General features: G+C 40.1%; 1 pseudogene; it reads left to right on the top strand.

Annotated features, from left to right (window-relative positions):
* The first annotated feature begins 656 nt into the window (after positions 1-656).
* LOC130460319 (uncharacterized) lies at positions 657-757 on the top strand (annotated as a pseudogene).
* The last annotated feature ends 5,004 nt before the right edge of the window (positions 758-5,761 follow it).

A 5,761-nucleotide genomic window follows, 5' to 3' on the forward strand; every position in this document is an offset into this window, starting at 1 on the left:
CCCGCCCTTGATTATCAAACCCTCCTCCTTGGTCGTGGCCTTGGTAGGATCAACTTTAATAACTAGCATGCATAGGAGGGCCTCTAGGTGCTTGCCTATGAAAGTTTTGGTTCGGGGGACCATCATATCTAGGCCTCTCATTCATAGCATTTGCATATTCCACATCAAATTCTTGCTCATAAGGAGAGCCATGTTAAACATATGAGACATTATGCAATAAATGGCACATGCTAGGGAAATGACCATGCTCACCACAAATATCACAAAAAGATGTATCAAGTGGCATCGTGTTGTAGGAACTAACCTTGCCCTTCCCCTTAGTGAGATGGGTAGCCGATGGTGGAGGAATTGTTGATGGAGATGGTGGTTGACTTGGATCACTCTCAAGCTTCTCAAGCCTTGAGCTAAGCTTCTCAATTATATTTGCTTGCTCCATAGCGAAAGTCGAACCCTTTCCATCTTCATACTTCCCCTTGCTATCATAGTTCCTAGTCTCCACATGCCATGCTTGATAGTTTTTCACAACATCTTCAATTATCTCCTCAATTTGGTCCTCCGTCTTATTCATAATTAGACCACCCGCCCCCGCATCAAGACTTGTTCTGGAGGTTGGGCTAAGTCCCAAGTAGAATGTTTGTAGGAGGAACCACTTAGGGATTCCATGATGAGGGCACTCCCTTTGGTATTCTTTGAATCGATCCCAAGCCTCAAATAGGGATTCATTACGCTTTTGCTCAAGGGATTGAATTTTGTGCCTATACTCCACCGTCTTCCCATGCGAGTAGAACTTACTAAGGAATGCACTTGTCACCTCGTACCAATTCCTTAGTGAATTTGGCTTGACCTCCTTGTCAAGCCAATCACTTTCTCTCCCCAATAGAGAAAACCGGAATAGCTTCAACCTAACATATTAGGAAGTCACCCCGTTGTGCTTAATAGTATCGCAATAATGTTCAATTTGTTTCAAGTATTCATGAGGCGATTCACTACTTTTTCCATAAAACGGGTGACTTTGAACCAAGGTAATCAACGCGGGCCTTATCTCAAAGTTGTTGGCATTAGTGGTCGGGACTTGTATTCCACAAGTTGCCTCAAAGGCTCCCGGTATGCCAAAGTTCTTAACCGCGCGGAAGAGCCATTCTATCAATGGTTGGACTTGATGGGTCTCGATCCGGAACTTCACTCAAAGGATCAAACCGATTGTAGCTCGATGAACGGGTTCGGATACGTCTCAAGCTCCGCAAAGTCCTCTCTAACTCTAGGTCGAGAGGGTAGAGAGGCCTATGACGAGTTAGCCCCCTATCTTGCATACAAACTCAAACCAACCGTGAGCAATGAAAAAGAAAACTAAATCAATAACGAAATATTTTTGGTATTTTTTATTAAACTAGACTCGATTAATACCAAACTCAAGAACAACAACCGTCCCCTGGCAACGGCACCATTTTGATGAGGCTTTTTCCGTGTCGTAGAAAAAGGAATCTACCTATCAAACAATATTTGTAAAATTCTTAAACCGGCACACTATATGAGTTATAGCGGTAAGTTCAAGTATCGTCCCAAGAGAACGGTTCTTTTTCGAATTTATGGATCAAGCTAGTTTAGAAGACTAACTTCAAGAATTCGACACAACTAAGGAAATCAAAAGAATTATGCAATCAATTATAAAGGAGCTAGGGTATCGGGGGTCAAATTCGGTTTATCGGGGAAAAACAAGATGATATGCAATCATGGCAATGCAAGGACATGCAAATTAGTAGCAACTAACGAATATGATCCGGCACCCCTTTCGGTTAGCGGACCTTGCCAAATCCAAGCCTAAGATACGCTTTCGCGTCACCCTAAAATTAATATGGGAATTTAGATCACCTAGTTACTTCAAATCCAACATAAATCCTCAATCTCTTGACAAATTCATGAAAGAAGCCCCAATTCTAAAGACTAGCCTAGCATTTGCAACTACCAAGCTATTCAAACATGGAATCCCAAAAATTGCATATCAAGCTTTAATTGCATCAACAATCCTACATAATACCTCTACATTCCCCAATTAATCCCCAATTATTACCCCTAACCCTAACTAAAAATCTACTCACTACTCATTATTCTAAGGAATGAAATCAAAGAATTGCATTTAGCCATGGAATTTGAGAATTAAATTGAAAAGCAAGCTAGCAATTTAAATTGGATAGATGAAGAGAATCAAAGACAAAATCAATCAATAATCAACAAACAGTCAACAAATTCAAGAATTCAAAGCAAGCAATTAAGGAATCAATTAAAAGAAGTATAAGAGATTAAGAGGAAAAGAGATTACAATGAAGCTTCAAAAATTATGCAATTATCTTCAAAATTGAATTCTACACCAAGGATTCTTGAGTTTCTCTCTCTAAAATCAAAGCATAAAAGCTTAAGAACTCACTTCTAAAATCTGAAAACTAACTATGAAAAACTAACTCCCAAAAATAAAATAAGAAAATGTATTTATATGTTTCCCGAAATATAATTTTAAAACTCGAAAAGTGCCCAGCCCGCGTTGGTGTGCGCACGCACAGACCCAGGTGCGAACAAACTGGTGTGGGCGCACAGAAATCTTGTGCGAACGAGTAGAGCGACGATTCACTTCCTTCGTGCCGTGCGAACGTACAAATATTTTGTGCGATCGCACACACCTAAGTTAGCCAATTTCTTCAAATTTTCCTCGTGTGGTCGCATGGCATTTCTGTGTGTCCGCACAAGAATTTGGTGCGAGCGCACACAAATCCTGTGTGATCGCATGAAAAATGGAAGAGTTCTTGGAGGTTTTTTGCGTTTTTGTGCGAGCGCACTCAGCAGCAGCTCGATCGCACAACTCTGCTTGCTTTCACTATCTTTTCTTCTTCTCAGTGCGAGCGCACCCAAATCCTGTGCGATCGCACAGGGCTGCTTCGTGTCATTTCTACTCGGTTTTCCACTTTTCTTCAATATTTTCCTATAAAGCATAAGAGTGGAATAAGAACACATAAATGCCATAAAAACTACCTAAAATGACATAAATATCGCTCATTAGCTCCCAACACCCTTCCTTTTATGGATATTTTATTTTACCCGTTCGAAGCTAATTCTTAATTAATCTGTGAGTCAAGAGTCGTGTCAAGTGTCGAATCGTTTCTTCATGATCACTTTTTTATTAAATGGCTTTTGCATGTGGATTATTATTGTTGATTGAAGCATGTTAGACTAGGATTTCATATATTCTAGCTTATTCGTACTCAACTTTCACTGACTTCGTGCTTCATGTTTCCTTTGGTCATGGCTTTTTCCTTAATGACCCTATGATGATCCATCATTGCATTTGCATTGTTGGGGAGTAGACATTTAATAACAGGTTTGTAGAGATAACTTGCGGGAGAAATTATCAAGCATGGGATTGAGTTTGAGAGATATTTTCTCTTCCGCATTTATAAACTCTATTATTTTATAGTCATAACTACCTAAACTATTTTAATTGATAGTTAATGGATTTTTAAATGTTTTGGTTTGGCCCGTAATGGTTCCTATGTGTATGGAGGCCATTAACTATCTATATGTTTGAAAGTTAGTTATATTCCGCTGCGTAATTCTGGTAAATAGCCTTAACCGTTATCACGGTGGAGGTAATATCTTGGTAATTCCTTTATTTTGAGTTGGAAAATATTTTATAAAAAGCAAGGAATTATTAGGGTGTTACAGATATGTTTGACAAGCCAACTAGCAGCTGAATAAGGAACATACAACTGCCAATTCTTATTTTTCACATATAAAGCATGGATCCATTTCACCAATAAGTTATTATGTGTCTGCTCAATTGCCTAATCCAACTTTCCCACATCAGCCTTGTAGGGGAATACAGTTAAACATAATAACATATGCGAAAACAATCCCCAAAGCCAGGAAGCATGTATAAAGCACAGATTAAGCAGACTTACGTTAGAAGCGTGTTTTCCACAAATTGTCAACGAACACGAACTTAGAACTCCACTTGTCGTTCCTCTACTTGGTTCACCGACATGATCAGATCCGTCTTGATTATCATAGCTTAGACAATCGATCAAGAGTTTTTGCTTTTTAGGATGAACACACTTTGGAGGCACAGAGAGAATTAGGGTTCTCTGTTTTCTCCTAGGGTTGTGTGTGACTGAATTGTGTTCTGTTGGAAAAGTGGTTAGAAGGTTATTTACATAACCTTACTAACCGACCAAGCCATAAGGCAAGGCCGGCCAACAATCCCGCGCAAGACCACACGAGCACGCACAGCGAGCTGGGCCATGGGCCGCGCTGCTGCTGCTGTGTCGTGGCCTTGGCCCCCGCGCACACACACGCAGTTGCTCGGCCATGGGCCAGCGCTGCTGCTGTTGTGTCGTGGCATGCTTGCTTGCCCGGCGCGCCCATGGGCCTTGAGTGCTTCGTGCACTCGGCTCGTGGGCCGCTCTTCTTATCCGCGATTAAATATATTTTCGATATATTATTTATCGTTTCATATACGACGAATCACCGTTGTACGATATGATTTATTCGTTTCGCCTAGCTTACGAATATTCGCGATACGATATACGATTCCGATGCAAGGTCGTATCGTTAAATACGTTTTCCAACTAATTCCCGAAAAGCTATTAAATGAATTTCCAATTCATTTAATCATGTGATCTGTTACGTGTCATTGGTGTGACCTTGTAGGTTCAGTCAAGAGTAAGCTGTGAGTTCAATATTCATTAGAACTCACTGATCAGAAGCATTGCTCCAACTAGCTGTTCCGATCACTTGATCTCACTGAATTAATTATTCGCAATTAATCTGAACCTTGGTATTAGACTTAATGCACCTTGGGTGAAGGACATATTTCCTTCAGTCTCCCACTTGTCATTCAGACAAGTGTGCATTCACATTCCTTTGTCACTTAGTGTTACTTACTGAACATAAGGTAAGATCCAAGCCATCCTTATTAGGTCCAGAAATGTTTCTCGGATTACAGAGTTCAACTGTTAAACTTTTGCAGAAGGTTAAGCCTTAACCATTCTGAGCACGACCATGCATTTTACAGTGTCTAATTCTCCGAGAGGCCTTATTACACAAAAACACCATATCCTATCAAAGATAGGAGGACAATCCATTCTTGCAATCTATGAACACTCACTTTGATTCATAGTACGCCCAATAACTGCTTTTATAGCCTCCTTTTACGTTGCGACGTTTAGCTAGTATCAAAGCGAACTAATTCTCAAACGAGCAGACATAATCGCTCATGTTCTGAGGAACGGTTTCTAATCACCATTAATGAGAACTACCTATGACATGACTTTAATCTCTTAAAGTGTTCTCATGGTCAATCCGATACAAGATCCAATAAGTATCTATGCAAAAGATTCTGACATCAAGTCACTCTAGTTCAAGAAACAGAACTAAGTAATCTACTTGCTGAAGGAAATAGTGCCCTTGGTCCAAGTATGCATATAATATTAAGTCTAATAAATGCGGTTCAGTATTTATTAACAAGTTAATAATTCAGTGAGATCAAGTCAGCTGAATGGCTGACTAGAGGCCGCTTCAGTTCAAGTGGAATTAATTATATTAATCCACAGCTTACTCTTGACTGAACCCGTAGGGTCACACAAATAGTACGTAAACGGATCAGGTATTTAATGGCATTAAAACTCCATCTATGGATATTCGGAATCGACGGATCTTGGTTTCAGTGGGAGCTGAGATCGTCACAGGCAAGAAATGAATACTCCGGAAACGATGA

Source organism: Spinacia oleracea, chromosome 4, assembly GCF_020520425.1.
Source record: "Spinacia oleracea cultivar Varoflay chromosome 4, BTI_SOV_V1, whole genome shotgun sequence".
Lineage (NCBI taxonomy): Eukaryota > Viridiplantae > Streptophyta > Magnoliopsida > Caryophyllales > Amaranthaceae > Spinacia > Spinacia oleracea.